Source organism: Neovison vison, chromosome 1, assembly GCF_020171115.1.
Source record: "Neovison vison isolate M4711 chromosome 1, ASM_NN_V1, whole genome shotgun sequence".
Lineage (NCBI taxonomy): Eukaryota > Metazoa > Chordata > Mammalia > Carnivora > Mustelidae > Neogale > Neogale vison.
The window spans coordinates 67984670-68003607 of NC_058091.1; the positions used below are offsets into that span (position 1 = coordinate 67984670).

The 18938-nt window shown below is 37.6% G+C and overlaps 1 long non-coding RNA gene across 1 annotated transcript in view; it reads right to left on the reverse strand.

Moving 5' to 3' along the window:
• Positions 1-18938, reverse strand: part of LOC122906528 — a 135197-nt gene that overhangs the window by 115483 nt on the left and 776 nt on the right. The window lies entirely within an intron of this gene.

The window sequence follows — 18938 nt, forward strand, 5'->3', positions numbered from 1 at the left end:
CGATAAACTAGGGACGCCTGGGTGGCTCAGGCCTCCGCCTTTGGCTCAGGTCATGATCCCAGGGTTCTGGGATCAAGTCCCGCATCGGGCTCTCTGCTCAGTGGGGAGCCTGCTTCCTCCTCTCTCTCTGCCTGCTTCTCTGCCTGCTTGTGATCTCTGTCTGTCAAATAAATAAATAAATAAAATCTTAAAAAAAAAAAAAAAACGATAAACTACATAAGGAAACAAAATGCCGCAGAAACAGCAACTGCAACAACAGAGAAACTAGGATCCAAAATCTGAGATTATAGGACAATCTGAAAAAGAGAAGTATGCTTAAAACAAAGAGAAGGAATACAAACAATATTGAAGGAAACCCCTGCTATGAAAAATAAATACATAAATCTAGGAAAGAACTATAAAAAATGTTTTTTTAAAACTATATGCACTGAAATCTTATAAAAGAAATGAATGAGTTAAATAGAAAATTAGATTTAGCTAAAGAAACAATTTGCAAAATAGAAAGATAGAAACTAATAAATAAACAAAAATTCTCAGGAAGTATGTAGCCCCTTGAGAGAAATTAATGGTAACAAAAAACAGTAACAATGCAAACATGTATTTTTCTCTCATATCTTCCATATCACCAATTTCTCAGGAATCAAAGTGTGACAACTGAGAGTCATCTTTGGGGGGGAGCGGGGATCGTGCAGAATCCAATATATAACAAAGTAAACATGAGAGATACAAAATATGACAATAAATTTGACTTACCTAAAGCCAAATTACTTGCTTGAATTCTGTCTATAGTGAATATTAGTTGGGGGTTTAATTATATATGATGCTATCTGCCTTCCTAAAATTTGGGACACTTGAAATTTTTACCTAGAGTTTTAATTAAGGCTGGATCCAAAGTTTGAATACGTTCTTCCCTCTCAATAAATCCCCCTCTGGCGTCAGGGAATAAAGGCATTCCACTGACTTCATAACTGCATTCAAAGTAGAATCACATTAACAAAAAACTGCATTATAGCTTCTAAAAACCCAAGAACTTCTTAAGGGCTAAAGATATAAGAATTCAGAAAATAATATCTTGAATAAATTTGGTGTTTTTCAATTCTATATTGTGCTTCCTTGTATGTTCTGACTTCAAGAGAAACTTAGAATATGAATGGAATCTATAGGGTCTTATTTCTTTGTCTCAGGATCATAAGGAATATAGAAATAAGCGGGGTTTATTTACAGAGTGATCATATGTGTCTGTAGATAGAATATTTGAAGCTTCTTAGCTCCAGGGAACTGAACCACTTCCTTCTTCTCTTTCCTTCTTTCAGTGTTTCCTTACATATTAGTTCATAGATCTACCTTTCAGAATTTCCACTCTAGTCTACCCACCAGAACCATAAAGCATAAGCTAAATCCTGCTTTAATATGTATGGCAGGCTGTTAGATATTAAGAGAGTGCAATCATTCATGTCACCCCCTAAATCTTTTTTCCTCAAGTTAAGTACCCCTAGTTAATAAGACCACATCTTTAATAAAAAAAAAAAAAAAGTCCTTGTTTCCCAAAAGGGATTATGGGAGAATTCACTCAGCCACAGTTGCGGGGAATGCATAATTGCCTAGGAAATGCATTAAATGGAAGATAGATATGAACTAGGTCATAGTGCATCATTATTTTTAGACCATTCAATTATGAACTGACATTAAATTATTACAGATCAGCATTAATGTATAGCAAATAGCAAATATCATATTCATACCCAGCCAAAAATGAAAAGGAAACCCAGTTGGTTGAAATGAAAATTAGTGGCAATAAATTTTCAAGGCAATGAGAATGAACAACCTTAGGATTTTGTTTGTTTGCTGGTTTGCTGAAAACCAAATTATTCTCCAGGAAAATTTAAAAAGAGAAAAGACTAACGTTTAAGCTGCTGGGAGGTTTGGTTTGCCCAGAACTTGGACGTGCCTGGGCTTGTTTGTAGAATCGATGGCTTAGGCTCCCAAGTGCTCTTGGGCCTGAGGAGCCTCCTGGGAAAAAACTCTTCCCAGGAAAGAGCTGGTGAGCCATAAAGCTGGAGCTAAGTCTGAGTCCTAAGTCTCAGGGCTGCAAGCAAAGAACAAGAAAACAAACAAACCAACCCAAAAAAACTGCCCACTAAACTCTATAGAAGAGGTTGAGGACAGATGACACCCCTGTATTATCTCGATTCTCTCTTATAGGGTACTGTGCTGGGGGAAGGGACTGGAGACTTTCCTCCTTTGAAGTCACTTGTGGCAGCTGTTCAATCAAGGAGAAGTGAGATGTGACCCAGAGAAATACTAAGTCCTGTAAATAGGACTCTCACAGCTTGGAGGAAAAAAAGAGTGAAGAAAGCTGGGGGAAAAAACTGGTTAAACTAGAAAGAGAAAGATCACAATAAATAAGAATTAAAAATGTGAGACGTGAAACTCCAGAAAATGACAAGAGAAGCAGAATAATTTTCCCCCTCCTGATCAAACCAAATGATCAATGAGATTGTAAAGATGTGAACACCCTGATGGGTAGTGTGGTTTCTTCTGGCCAGCGTTCAGCACTCCAGGCCCACCTAGGGCTGCAGTCAAGTTCTAGTTCAAGTCCTGAACAAACTATATTAGCTCCTAAAGAAACTTCATTGCTTCCCATAGATATTTCTGTGGCTCACACCTGGATAATCCAATTTATTGCCTTAATTTCTCTTTCATGGTCATGAAAAAATATAGATAGTAAGTTTCTTTTAAAAAAAATTTAAGATTTATAAATTCAAACATTATTCATACTCCCTACATCAAGACTCTATCTTGCAAAACCATGGATTCTTATATAATGTAAAAATCAATGAGTGAATGGACAAGCAAATGAACAAATAAGGAAATATGCCTAAGGCCCATGTCAGGAAACAGATAACTTCAATTTCTTGAAGTTGCAGGTTGAATCAGGCAAACAGAATCATAGATTTCCATGCCTGCCATGACTCAATGCACGGCTTTGGGAAAACCTTGTAATTTCTCCATACTTCAGTTTCTCACCCTATAAAAGTAGTATATTGCTTGAAATTCAATTCCCTCACTGCAGTGAAGGTTTTGATTCAATATTTATAAAATGCTTTTTAGCTTCCCTGATTAATAGGCAAAATACTGTGGTAGTTGCATAATACGCTTTCCAAAAAGTATAAAGGTAACTAGTCAAATCTAATGTAAAATGATACTTGAGAAATAAATACCAGTTATATTTATTACTTCTCCATTCCATTTGCTAAGTCATAAAAATTACTTCTAACAGAAGTATCAAATTAATATTCAAGCCAGCTGAAGTGTTATCATCATAGGTTTACCTATATTGGCGGGGGGGGTTGTTTTGTTTTTCCAGGCTGCCCCACATGTTTATATGGTACAGTCAGGAATGTTGGGCACGGTTTTGAAGGCCTCTAGCGTATTCGTTGGTTTCTGGCATTCTAATGCACTCTACTCTTATAACCATAAAAGTACTCTTGAGTGCTTCTGGAAATATATAACAAATCCTTAATCAATTTAAGAGTGTTTTAACTGCATACATGAAATTTCTTGGGAGGAAAATGTTAGCTATTCTACACACATATAGTACTTAAGTTAGCAAGAGAGTTCCTTCTCAAAGGCACAAAGCAGTTTCCCCATAGTAATATAATTTTCAGTTTTATGTGCATAAGTCCTATTGAATCCCTTAGAATAACAGGAAATTCTGCAGGAAAAAAACCCACAAAAATTGATAGCCATACTTATCCAATGCTGGAGGAATAAGTTAGCTGTTTTGATTTGGATTATTCTTAAGGCAATAGATAACCATTAAAGGTTAACCAGAACCTTAATTAACCAGAAACTGTAAGACCTGAATATTCTAGAGACAGAATTTTCTACTACATAGAACACTCTAACAATAAAGTCAATGGATTAATACACTTCATTTTAACATTATTCTAGCCAGTTCTTGAATAGCTATTCTCTAGATTTTGATACATTAAATTTCACATTAAACAGATTATAACATTTCACAGATGTACAAATTAGTACATTGATAAGACAGCCAATATTTTGATCTATCTTAATAATTATCAACATATATTCAGACTGGAGTGATCTCTTTTATAATAACCATACAATGTCTATACCTTTTACCTACATTTTAAAAAACTATATTAATATATGTAAGCTGCTTAGAATTGTGTCTGGCACATAGTTAGCTCTTAATAGAATAATAATACATAATTCCTCATAAATTCTCATCAACAATATCTGAGAGCCATTTCTTTTAACAATTCCTATAAATATTTTATGATACTATATGAAAACATGTCACAAATATGACATATACTGGTTTTTTTCTTTCCTACCAATTAGTTTAAGAACTATGAATATATAAAATAATTATTCTTTTAACTCTATTCTAACAACACTTAAATGAGATATTAACTATATATAACATAGACTTGATATATATGAGGTTAATAAATTATTCATTCTCATCAGTGAACTCTTCCAGTTAGTGTATGAGTCTCAAGGAATTTTACTTTAAGCCTTATTATGAATCAAAGCACAAATAATTATCATGTTCAATTGAGCATAAAATTTCACCTGTGGCTTTTACAAGAAACATGCAAGCATCATCATAGGGAAGCAAGGGGTTATAACATTTTTGAAAAATAATTTGGCACAATCTATGCAATATACACATATTCTTTCACCTATTAATTCAATGTCTTTTTTTTTTAAGATTTTATTTATTTGACAGAGAGAGATCACAAGTAGGCAGAGAGTCAGGCAGAGAGAGAGGAGGAAGCAGGCTCCCTGCCGAGCAGAGAGCCCGATGTGGGACTCGATCCCAGGATCCTGAGATCATGATCTGAGCCGAAGGCAGCGGCTTAACCCACTGAGCCACCCAGGCGCCCTATTAATTCAATGTCTAAAGCTTTATGCATAGGAATTTTGGATAAATAGAGAGTTATATAAAAATCATCACTGCAACATTCCTTGTAATAGTAAAAAACTGCAAGCAACCCAGAAATACACCAAGAAGGGAACAGTTAAATTATAAAACATATGCATAAATTAAATAGAAGTATCCAAAATTATATGTACTGACGTGGGAAAGCATTTAAGACAGCGTAACAAAATAAAAACAAATGTAAAATAAAAATAAATTACACTCTCACATAGTTCTTACATTCATACATATACAGAAACAAGAATATGAAAGGAAGTGCACTAAAGTATAACGAATAACTCTGATTTGTGGAATATGGATAAAATGAATAAAGTGAGGGACATCCACTTTTTACTTAAAATACATCTAGGTTTTTTATCTTTTTATTACTGTAAGACATACACACATACACAAATCAAAAGTAGACTGCTCATAAATACTAAATAAGCACCCCCACATCACCAATCAGACCAAGATATATGCTATTATCAGCATTCTAGAAGCTTCTCTCCTTCCCTCTTCCAGTCACTGCTCTCAAGTTAAATTCTATCATATCTGTTTTAATGTGTTACACACTATATAAATTACTTTTTCTTTTAAAAAGTTGATTAAAAAAGTCTTGCTTCAGCATCAGGGAAGGCTTCTTTTTTGAATATTAAATACACTCAGCAAGTTCTTCAAAGAAATCAATTTAAAATATATTCTGGGTATTTTCAGTGTCTTCCCTACACGAACTGAATTATTCCCTACAACTCCACGAGGCAAGAGGCAAGAATTATTATTACTCCCCATGTCCACATCTGGAGTTATGGCCTTTAGCAGCTCAGTCAGAAAGTGCCCCAAGGTTCCCCTGCCCAAGGAACGGGCTGCAGGGCCCAGACACACAGAGATGGAGTCCGATTCCGGCATCTGCAACTCCTTTAGACACGAACAAAGGAAAATAAAGGCAACAAGGTAGAGAGGTGGGAGCACTAGGGTGTCCAAGATGAGGTCCTCTTTTCAGCTTCCTTCTTTTGAATACGTCACTTAAGATCTCTAATCCAGCCCCCAGCTGCAAACTGAAAAGTTAAATTCCTCTTCTGATCTGATTTTCTGGTAAATAATGTGACCTACCAAACTACAGAGCAAGTATGTTTCCTTATGCTGTAGTGCAATCACATACTGCATTCAAAAGTGACTCATACAAGGAAATAAAACCACAATTTTTGAAACTATTGGAAACAATAATTTTAATTTAATGTTATTTTTGGACAACGGAGGGATTTTTTTTTTCCCCTAAATAAGCAAGCTGGTGGTTTTGAAGGCTCTTGCTCATCTTTTTGTGGAAAATGCCTGAAAACAAACCACTAAAAACTAAACAAAAAATTTTCCTTCCTCAATTGTGCCTGAAAAAAGACCTAATTTCTCTCACCAAAAGGCCACACATACTTTAACAGACACATCTGGGATTTCTGGCCCCTGTATTTTGAAACATTGACATAGACGAATACAGAACATGCTTCTTCTCAGATGAAATCCGTAATTCTGAGAGTTAAAAATTCTTCAAAATAACATGAAGTGTATCTCGCAGAAAGCAACCAGAGAGGCCAAAGTTTGTTTCGGGAGAAAAGTAGAAGTACGAAGACTATAAATCTCGACTAGAATCTTTTAATTTGGTTATTCAAAATGCCAGTTCATGCTGGACTAATCTTTTCTTCTTCTAGAAAACCAAGAATATCTTGGTACAAAGGAAGCTGTAAGTAAATTTGAATAAAAAATAACTGATAAACTTGCTTCCGTGACCATAAGGAAACGAGAATCAGTTCCCAAACTGTAAACAGGATTTTCTTTGTAATTGTCTGGCTTTGGATGTGTGTCCTTTGAAGACATGCATGGAACAGAGCAGTTAGTGAATTTCCATCGATATGCCCAGGCACTGGGACTACAGTGGGGGAAAGATAGGATCTCTACCTTCAATGAGTTCAAGTCTCTCTGGAAGACAGATTCACATATAATTAGCCTCAGCACAATGTGCTTTTATATTAATAGCCTCAAAAAAGGTGCTATGGTATTACAGAGAGAAAAGAATGAACTCTGCCTGAGCCTTAGGGAAGGCTTCCCAGAGGAGGTGACATCTGAGCTAAGCCTTGAAAGGTAAGTAGATTTTTTGTGCAGGTAAGCAGCTAAAGAGTAAGAGGCAAATAGGTTAACGGAGCTGGAGCACTGGAAGACAAAGGTGGTGAAAGTATCTCAGGGAGAAAAAAAGGAAGTGCCTAATTGTACTTTATAACACAGAGCGTTCATAAAAATAGCTAAGTCTTACATTAAGACCCACTATACAAAGAATCAACCTGAGAAAGTAGATATGTGTCCTGAATTCTTGGAGGAGGACAGTTTCCTAATTTATGAACCCAAGAAGTGTTCCTTCTGAAAAACAGAACCTCTGGTTTGCTGGCTATTCTCCAATGAACAGGCTTCCTGTTCAACTTCAGGCATAAAGTATCTGGAGGAACTTGAGTTTTGCTCTGCCTTCTTTGGACTTCTTGTCAATGCATGGAGCAAAACTCTACTCCATGGTCTGAAAACTCATGATGTAAGCCCCTGACTTACAACCCCTCCTCCAACTGCCCTGGAATGGCCATCACCTGTCACAGGGTTGCCCAGAACCTTCATCTCTCTTCTAACAAGTAGCTGTGCAAGGTTCATCTCCTCTTAGAAAACAGTAAGACACTTTGATCACAAACTATAGACTATATTTGTAGCCAATTTCCCCTCTTAGAAGTACATTTCAAAAATTAAAGCATAAGCCAAAGGCGAGGTAGGAGAGAAAGAGACAGACACACAGAGTCTGTCATTTAGTACTTCTGCCCTGCCTTCTTAAGCATCAATTAGTAAATGATGCAAAATCCTTAGGTCAGTTGACTGCTTCCAGGTAACATGATTACCTGCCTAATATAACTAAAGTAAAACCACTAAATCAGACAATATGTAGGTGTGGAATTTCAAGTATCTTTGCAGTTCCTAATGAGATGACAAAAAACTTTATACTGTTTAGACCTCAGATGAGTATTAGCACAATCATATATCTATAATACCAATTATTTCATACCTCAAAATAACTTTCACATTCAACCCAAAACTCATGTAGGTCACGTTATCCTCTATCACTTGAAGTTAACATTATATGTTCCCATTTTGTTTCTTCAAACATCTTTCATATAGGCTTAAACTAGGTGGAGGTCAGAGGTGGTACTCAGACCAGTCACGTTTACTTACAGTCAATTACAGATCAAGTTGTAGATAAAATGCCTTCAAAATTAAACCTCAAGAATTACAACCGAAGTCTGAATTTGGTAATTCATCACAGGACTGCTTACATGGGATATTCTCATTTTTATTTTCTTCAGATTATACCCCTGGTACTGAACTCAAGATCCTGAAATTGTGGTACAGACTGAAACCCAAGACATATTTCATCTGAAAATTTCTCATCACAAATGAACAAATGAGAAAATTTCTCAACTCAGTATTTTCATCTTAGGCAGTAGCGATTATAAGTAACTTTACCTTTTGTGACACTAAAGACTATAAATAAAAGTCTCTTATTACTGAATTATTTATCTATGGAAAAAATAAGTAATTGTCATTAAAAATATATCAAAAATAAGAGTAAAAAATAGAAAAAATATATATTAAAGAGAGTCAAACAAATATCCACTTCTTATACACTTTCCTAGGTCTTCTGCTCTCCCCACTCATATATTATTCTTAGGGTAAAAAAATGCTGAAAGTTGTCAGTCTGTATAAAGCTGATTTACAGTCTGTATCTGTAAATCCCCTCTATGTAAAGTTTATCTATCAACACAGACCAATGAGAGTTGTTTGATTTTGTATTTAAACTTAGGAGGAAGGTATGAAGATTCTCCACACTTGACTGAAAATAGAACAATTCTCTCAGGCAGATGCCTGGGAATCTTTTTTTTTCTCTATCAAGTGGTCTTAAGATCTGCTTTGGTCATGAGTTCTCAACCGGGGGCAATTTTGCTTCCAGGGGATGTCTGGCAATGTGTGGAGACAGCCATTACTTGGGAGAGGGTGCTACTGGCATCTAGTGGGTGCAGACCAGGATGTTATTTCACTCTCTACAATACACCAGACAGACAGACAGACAGACACACACACACACACACACACACACACCCCGACAGAGAATTACTGAGCTCAGGGCACCTGGTGGGGGTGGGGGGGCACAGTCAGTTATGTATTTTCTTTCAGCTCAGGTCATGATTTTGGGGTCCTGGGATCCACACTGGGCTCCCTGCTCAGCAGGGAGTCTGCCTGCCCCTCTCCTTCTGTCCCCCTTCCAGTCCCGTACTCTATCACCCTCTCTCACTCTCTCTTTCTAATAGATAAAATCTTAAAAAAAAAAATTATTGAGCCCAAAATATCAATAGTAAGAGCTTGAAACTACCTGAGACTAATGCAACACTGTGTGTCAACAACAGTTAATACTGGTCTATATATACTGTGGAATTCAAGCACACTACCAATATCAGTATAATTTTTTTTATTACAGGTGCATCTGACAGTTCCTGGCAAGCCATAAAAATAGGACCTATTATTTTAACTTCCATTTCTCCCTCAGCCCCACTCTGCTATACAGTCATTACATCTGAATCCAAGGACTGAGTGATATATTCTAGAAATAGGGGAGCTTATAACCCCCTATTGTGTCTGCAGAGATAAGAATCATAGCAATATTTAAAGTTGTCTTGTTACATTTACATTAAACCCATTGAGCTCACTGTCAATTGAAAAGTATACAAATTCTTATAATTGGTACCTTCAGTCTGAGAAAAGCAACCAAGGATTATAAAATAAGGGTACCCTTATAGAACGTGCTTAAAATTGCTGAGGGAAATTGAGGACCACCCTAAATCAAAGCCTCAAAAAAAAATTCTAGATTATTGAATGTGCAAGTATTTGTTAAAAGAAATTCCGTGTAACATAGATGACCAAAGCTCAGTTTGGAGCACCTCTGATGTCTTCTCCAGATACAGTCTCAGATTTGCCAAGATCACCCAAGAATGCCAAACTTATACTTGGACCACTGGGGACTCCATTGCTAGTCCTCAGTCTATGGTCCCAAAAAATGACTTCCAGCTCTAAAACCTGTGAACATTTTTGGCCAACTAATGGAGACTAACAATTATCATCATACTAGCCAATACTTAATTCAGACACTATTCTAATACTTCACATATGCTGACTTATTGAATTCTAAAAAGAGCCTCATAAAGTATGTTCTATGATATGTGAGAAAACTGAAACAAAACCAGTTTAAGTAACATGCTTATCATTACAGAGTCTTTAGTGTCAGAGCGGGGGTTTGAACACAACCCGCCTGGCTCCATGTTCTTTGTGCTTAACCAGTATAAAAATAATCTGGTCCCTTAGATTTCAAGTGCTATGAAATACTTGTGTTTTCAGAGATCTTCAGGATCCTTAGGGCTTATCCACTGGGTCACTGACTTCCCAGTGGCCATATGGGAAATAAATACACTTCTATATACATCTACACATACATCACATACATATAAGCTGGCCCTAGATTCAGAGCTACGATTAATACAAAAAATCCTCGAGGTTTTCTCAAGGATGTCCTGCAGTCGGTCGATCACGGCTATCCCCTTGGCTCCCAATCTCATGGCAGAGAATATCCAAGGCCATCATCACTGCCCTTGCCCTCCTTTTCTTTATTCATTTACTCAACAGAAACTTACTGACCCCAACTCACTGGAGATATGGAGATGACAAATGTCAGTAATCATGTCAGTAAATTCTCAGCCTAGAGCAGGATTTAAATTCACGTAATTTATTATGTGTCAATGAGGCAAGTACTGTGCTGAAGGTAGAAACTGGGTGCTTTGGCAGCAAAAAGGAAAGAAACATCCAACTCAGCCTCTGGAGGACAGATGAGCTTACTAGAAGAGGTTACATTTTGTCGGCAATCTTGAAAAAGAAGTCAAAAAGAAAGTTTCAGGGGCAGAAGAGATGTGCACAACGAAATGAGGTGGAAGCGATGAGGGTGTATTTGTTTGAGAACCACAGTTCTCCATACAGCTAGAGATTCTTGTGACCAGGTATGAGAGATGAGAACAGCATCCTTGGTGAGGTTCTCAGCATGGAAGGCCCTGTGGTCCTGCTAAAAATCCTGGGATTGTCCTAGAGGCCAGAGAACATTTTTTGAAGAATTTTAAGTCAAAGAGGGCACTGATAAAAATTGTGAATAAATGTGATTGGACATTCCTGGGATGGAGAAGAGTTTTAGAGACAGTTCCAGTATAGTCCAGGGTGGTCCCTCAGGACTAAACCAAAGACCATATGACCTATTGTGTACAAGACACATGTCCACCCAAAGCTAATATGATAATCTGAGAATTAAACCCATGATCTTGGTTATCATGGATAACTCACTTATTATTAAACCATTGCTTGTGAATGGTATATACTAAGAAAAAGTTAAATTTATTGTAAGAGACTACATGCCCCAAAGTCTTCAAAATTAACACAGAGAAGTGAAAACCTATTCATGTCACTCTAACTTTTGCATGTCCTTAGTAACACTGAATATGAAAAAGCACTTAAAAAGCATGTTTTGTGTACCCAGAATTTTGCTAGTTCTCTTCATGAATGAAACCTGGAAAATCTAATCCAAAGACAATGTTTAAGGAGACGAAACAAAACTAAATTAAAATTCTTCTTGGGTCAACTAAGAAAAATAAGAAACAGTAGCCTCATTTGAACACCTGGAAATTCTGTAAAAAATTTAATAGCACTGCTGTTCTTGACAGAATTTTTGAGGTTTGCCTTCTTAAGTTACCTACTAGAAGCAAACTTTTAGATTAGAGAAAACCTGCCAAAGGGAATCTGAACATGACTCACCCACTTGTGATTAAATTTGGCTAGAATTACCTGAGTCATAATCATACATGACTATACATTTGCATTTAAATATAAACTTCTAAGTGAAAAGCATTAGCTAATTCAGAGACCTGTTGACTCCCCAAGTCATCATCACTTTCAACACACTGGACACATTAGGTTGGAAATGCTCAATCTCTGAGTCAGAACCTTTAGGTCTTTTCAAATCCTTAAACATTGGGGAGTTTAGAGCCAGAGGCGAACTGTAATGAATAGATGACCCCGCGGGGTATATGCAGAGGTCTGTGAATTGTGTGTATGACCTTCTGGAGAATAAGCTCTCCCAGTACGTGGTACATCTATTTGATTAAGTATAGAATTTCAAATCAAATGCTATTGCTTTTGTGAGTAGATTAAACTTAATGGCATAAGAACGTAAATTTTTATGATTTCATTGTAATCTTCACTAGAAATGTCCCTTTCATTTTAGAAAGAAAAGAGGAAAGAATCACAGAAACAGAAAATTTATATGAAAAAAAGAATTTATATGAAAATCTAAGATCATGTCCATTTAGGCCATTGCTGATGTTTCTTCATAAAGTCCTTAAGAAGAAAAAGATACTCTTATAAAACAAGCCTTTGCCTGTAAAAATGGGGTGGGTCTCATTCAGACCTGTATCTCTATGCAGGAAACGTACTGACTACTTCTGTTTTCTAAGCACGAAATTGAAATAAAGTTGCGGATTGGTTAACAAGAATACTCAAGTAATACTAGGGTAAGCAGACATACCTTGTGCCCACATAGTACAATGGAGATATTTCAAGGTATTTGAGAGTTGTTTTTGTATTGTTTTTTAGTGGAAGGCATGCGAACATACTACCGCAGTTACTGTGAATGGACCCCCTTCTCCGAGGACCCTTTTGCTCTGATTTTTGCACACTGGAAGACCCTTAACAGAGACTCTGGGGGCCAGCAATGGTCGGAGGGCAGAACTGGTGAGTGATTCATGGGCCACCCACGTTCTGCTTCATGCAGGACAGTGAATATTTCTCCAGTGGGCACAGGGTCAGTTTTCACTTGGATAAAGGGGTCTGTGGCTCAATACATAAATAAAAGATGAAAACCACTGTCCAAGCGAAAAAAATGCACTCAAGTTAAAAAACAGATGATCAGCAGCAAAACAAAAGTGTTCACCTACAGAAAACCGTAGAAATGTAAGTCTGATAGGATAATCCATGCAGACTGAGAGGGCTTCCAAAACATGGGTGACCCCATTATAATTTACACTTGCCTCTAGAAATGCGTTATGCAGTCCTTATCAGCTGGTCCTACATAAATGTATAGATTTGAGATTCATAACCAGCATTCAGGCTTAAAACAACAGCAACAGTAGCAACAGCAACCAAAACGCTATAAAATCAATAGCATCTAACCGATGGATAAGGCCTGGAAAGCAAAGGAAAATTCTACATAGAAGTTAACTGCTAAAAAGATCGGTCATAAGTTCCTGACATTTGGGAAGCATTCTAGAGTAACAGTTTCTCCAAATTCAGTCATCTGCCACCAACCTTCCCGATTTTAGCTATTTTAGCCAACCGTTTCCTCACTGTTACTTCATCTGCTTCCTCAAATAGGCGCTTTCTAAAATTCAATTTGTTTTACTTCAGTACTTCTTTTTGGAACTTCCTGTAAACAATAGTATCTGTGAAATTGTAGGTTTAATATGAAATTTTATGTATTTTTCTAATATCCTTAGAAATAAATGCATCACCAATAATATAAAAATAAAATGTTGTTCAGAGAACACCTGCAATGAACTTCTATCTGGCTGGTGGGAGTAAGGGCCTAGTGCAACCCTTAAGGATAAGGAGTCTGAGGTCAGAGCACAGAGTTGGAATCCTGTCCCCATTCCACTGCATAAGTGGAATTCAGTTTCCTCACCTGAAAAATGGGAAGGATAAAAGTAACTAACTTATGGCATAGTTGAAAAGATAAAATTAGTGAATCCACATGAACACCTTAACGTGTTTTGCATAAAGCCAAGCCTCAGGAAGCATCAGCTGTGCTGTAATGATGATGGTAATGATTGATGACGACAATGGTGATGATTTATACAGACATAAAAATTACGACTGTAAAAAAAAAAAATCTGACAATTTCTATTCTAAAATATACTTTGAGATATAAACATAATTAAGAAAATATGCTTTAGGTGTCAAGTCTCAAGATGGCTATTCAATATTGGGGGGTTACTTTGGGGTTTTGGTGGGGAGGTTTAAAGATTTATTTGTCCAAGAGCATGCACAAGCAGGGGGAGTGACAGCCAGAGAGAGAGAGGGAGAAGCAGGCTCCTCACTGAGCAGGGATCCCAATGTCTGGCTCAATCCGAGGACCCTGGGGGATCATGGTCTGAGCTGAAGACGGCTGCTTAACTGACTGAGCCACCCAGATGCCCCTTCAATATTGGTTTAATGCAACTTCACTTTGAAAGTATTCCAATGTGATCAGAGCCATCAAACTTGGCCTAGTATCTTCAATATAAAAATATCTACCTGTGAAAAAATAATATTAAAAAATCCATGGGGCTCGTGAGTGACTCAGTCAGTTAAACATCTGCCTTTGGCTCATATCATGATCTCAGGACCCTGGGATCGAGTACTGAATGGAATCAGGCTCTCTGTTCGGTTGGGAGCCTGCTTCTCCCTCTCCCTCTGCCTGCTGCTCTGCTCTGCCTACTTGTGCACTCGTGCTCTCTGCCCCTCTCCCTGTCAAATAAATAAATAAAATCTTTTTAAGAAAAAATCCTAACATGGTAATACAGGTCTTTATCCCATGGCCTAAAAGTACACCAAAATAAATGTACTTAAATGTATATAAATAAAAGTTTTAAAGATATGAGCATGTTGTATTAAAATGTTTCATATGGAGGAAAAAAATGGAATTCCTGACATTTTAATATGGTGTTATTCATCAGCCATGGACTGAAATCTCAGGGTGAGAAAAGGGCCAGGCGAATGCTGAAAGGTTTCAAATATCAAACTATACTATTATGTCAGTGACCTAAGATCAATTAGCACCTTTCAATGACAGAAAAGGTTACAGTGAGACTCAGAGGTGCACTCTCTGAAACTATTTTAAACCACCATAAAAATGTGGTATTGATAACTCAAAATGGTTTCTATTTTTACATTAATCTATTTCATCTCTCTTTCTGAAAGACAGAAAAGGAGTTAGGGCAGTAAGGGTAGTGGTATTCATTTTCAGTACCTCTCAACTAGTAGAAACATAGCTGGATGCACGAAAGACAAAGTTCAAGAGGAAAATGGCATATCACCAAGGCATATACTAACGTGCAGTGCTGGGGGCAAGAGTAGATGACAGTGACATTTACAAAGTCTTCAGACCCTTAAAAATGATCAAAACTGCTTGTACTGCACTTGAATACGTGATTCTTTTTTGTTTTCTTCCATTAAAGTTCAAACTAAAGGATGCCAGGTTTGGCTCTATGTACAATTTAATGAATATTCAGTCCTTCCCCCCCCCATGTTAAAACACATCTAACGGATACAGTATTACATAGACTGCGATTAAATACAGTGCTGCATCTCACCCATCTCAACAACAAATGCCTGAAAGATCATGTCATTTCTTAGTCCACTGGGAAAAATTCACCAGAAAGGCAGGTACATTGCAATGTCATCCATGCGTTCTCCTGTTGATTTCATGCACCTAGTAACCATTGTAACAAAATCCCCCAACTACATTTCTGAACACAGTTTAAGATACTCTATAGGAAGACACATTATAAGAGCTTAGAATGTGTAAAAATAATACTCATTTAAAAAATAAACTATCGTGGTTATATTTTCACTGAAAAAAACAAGGTGTTTGATAGATGTTTGTTCAGTACTTCAATGAAAAGATTCGAAACAACTTCTGCTTTTGATACGACGCTTTTCTGTTTGTTTCTTAAATGAGTGATCTGAAATATTTACAACCAGACAGTACCTAATTTTAGGTTTTAAGTGCTTTAACAGCTCCGTGAAACATGATCAGCAGCTGCAATACAGAACTATGGTGAATAAAGTCCTTATAAAGGGGGCCTGTTTTTACTGAATGTTCAGTGTTCCTGCATTTACCTAATAGGAAAAAAAAAAAAAAAGATAATGAAAAAACATAGTAAATACCTGTGCTCTTAAATTACTTAACACTTCAGTAAGTCTTAAAAGGATTATCTCCCCTCTTCTTGAATTCTCTATAAAAATGTGAGGTTTCCTTTGGTAAAATAAGTTAATTTTATTATTTGAAAGTTAGAGTGTAAAAACTTCCCAACATCCTAACTCTTCATGACAATAATTATGGCTTTTCTACCATTCTGCTTTTTAAAACTCCTGGAAAAATTAATTTCAGTGCATAGATTTTTTTAAATGAAATACCAAGCCACATAAATATATTTTTAGACATGGCATCAGTCATTTAGAGCTTGCAACAGAGATTGAAAACATGAAACTGGACACTCTATTTCCCGTGGGTATGTAAAATTTATTTACACCCCAAATCACAACATAAATAAAAAGGAAACTCTTAGAAATGGAAAACTGAGTTTTCTTTTTTCTTCTAATTCAAAGGGATTTTTTAGAAGAAAAAAATAAATTACAGCAAAATGACAAACTACTCATCTGCCAGTCTCTCTTCAAAAAAGAAACTTTGATGCAAAGGCAAATTTTTTTTTTCAGTTAGCTTCTACAGATCCTCTAGAATGTAGCATCTGTATTTCCTAATATAAGAATAATGATTGTTCCTGAACCAATTTCTTTTTACACAAATCTTAGGGTTTACTTTTTAATTTTAAATTTGAATACATGATTTAAATATTACCTATGAATATATGCATAAAGATTTCCATTTTGTATAAGAGAAATTAACTTTCTAACATCCAATGAAATAAATACTTCCTAGTAAAAAAAAAACAAATATTTTTATTTCAGTTATAATTGTGTAACAAGCACCGTGATGGCCTTAAAATGTTGAAGGGTACTCTTGTCAGGTAACTGACAAAGGAAAACAGGATTTTGAAAGCCACATTGATTTTAAACTTTCACTTGTTATGAAAGACAAGATATGTCCCTAACGATTAAAAAAAGGACAGTTTACACATAATCTAATTATGTTACTTTCAAAGTTGTAACTGTCAAAAGGCTTAACTTTCTTTCTTGTACAGTCATTTCTAAAAATTGGTTTAACTCTGAATGACTTACAACTTTTAATCGGGTGGAACAAACTATTTTTATGGTTTGTAATAACAATAAAAATGGATGCGGTTATATCTGCCTTTGGTATTGTTGCCATAAAAATCAGATTCTGGCAGTCTAGCTCCACACAAAACAGTCTGTCTCTTGTTACTACTGCTACTTATTTCTTGGGATAATATTATTTAACCCCCCGCCTCCATACACACACAAATGCCTTTGGGTGCAGTCTCCTAAAACGCACCACACCAGGTATCAAATATTTTGTTTTAGGAATCTCTCCCCGCCCCCTTTCCTCATTTTTTGGTTCTCCAGCTACAAGATGGCCAGAAACGTTACAAAAGAAGAGGAAGAAGAAGAAAAGGAAACATTTCTACTTAAAACCAAGTTCTGCCCAGGAAAGATTACCAAGTGCAATTTCTTGTCCTGATGGGGTTTTAAAAATAAAAACAAAAACAACCTACCCAACAAAAAACCATCATTGACTTTCAATACTGCCAGTCACCTATGTGTAAATGAAACTTCAGAAGCTGCTAAAGGGGAGTCTGAGGTTGTTAAAGGCTCCTAAGACTCCCACCTACGTCCCGAAGGAGCCTGCACAGAAACTGACAAACGCAAGACGTGGCCGCTGAGGAGAAGGGCAACAAAATGCCATATTCCAGAAGATATGTTTCGCTACATCAATTACGTTGATCCCAGGGTGCCAAGCCAAAAGGGGTAAGGGAGAAAGAAAACTGTTAAGTATGAGCTCTTAATGTGAAACCTAACCTGTTGGTTCTCTTAGGTATCAGATTTTGGAAGTGTCTGTAATGACAGCCAGGAAAGCAAATTAATGGCCAACGGCCCACTGGGTTTGAACACGAGACTCCTGTTACCTCCTCACAGATCAGGTACACAACACACACACGCACACAGAGATGCTCCACGTGGAACTGCTCTGAAACCAAAACACACGCCCCATCGCTATTCTGCACCTTGGCAGAAAGGGCCCGGGGACCTGCGCCTTCCTCCACTGCCCTCAGGTTGGGATTCATGAATGACTGCCCGCTCCGGAGTGCTGCGGAGAGAGGCGCGCGGGAAGAGAGGGGAGAGGAGACTGTCTCCAGACCCTCCCCTCCCACCCACCCACCCACCCACTCTCTCAGAGCACAGACCTCACTAGCCTTCAAGGGAAGGAGCGAGAGAGGTGGCGGGGGCTGACCCTGCCATACCAACGAGGGACTGATGGCTCTCTGGTTTCGCTAGCGCCCCGCCAGGGGACTCAGTCCGCAAATTTCCTTACAGTTCCAAGCTGTTCAGATAAATGCTTACAAAGAAAGAGACCTCTTTAAAGTGTTACTAAGGGAAAGTTCTGGCTGCTGTGTGGCGCACAATAAAACAAGCCCACACGCGGTCTCCTTCCGAATCCGGCTTAACCACGCGAAAACAGCCGTTTCCAGTGCCTCCACCAACCCCAGACCTAGCAAACTTTGAAAGGAGAGAAAACCTGCTCTCCGCAGCCAGGTCCCTCCGTTTGGAGAAGTTATAATCCCTCCATGGCATCCGCGTCCCGAGCCAATGAACGCGACTCCTCTGACAAGCCGCCTCTAATTTCACGGACCCTGGCAAGCGGCAGGAAACATTCGGTCCACGCCGCATGAAAACTATTAAAGTGCGATGGCCGCAGTTTAAAAGGCCGGTTCGTGCCTCGAGATTAGAGCACATGCAGGGTACGTGCACACGCATGCAGCATCGTGAAAATGCCAGGAGCCTGGGCCCTCCACGGGACCCGGTCAGCATCTCTGCGTCAGGCTTATCTGGGGGGTCATCAAAGTAATAAACAGCACTGGAA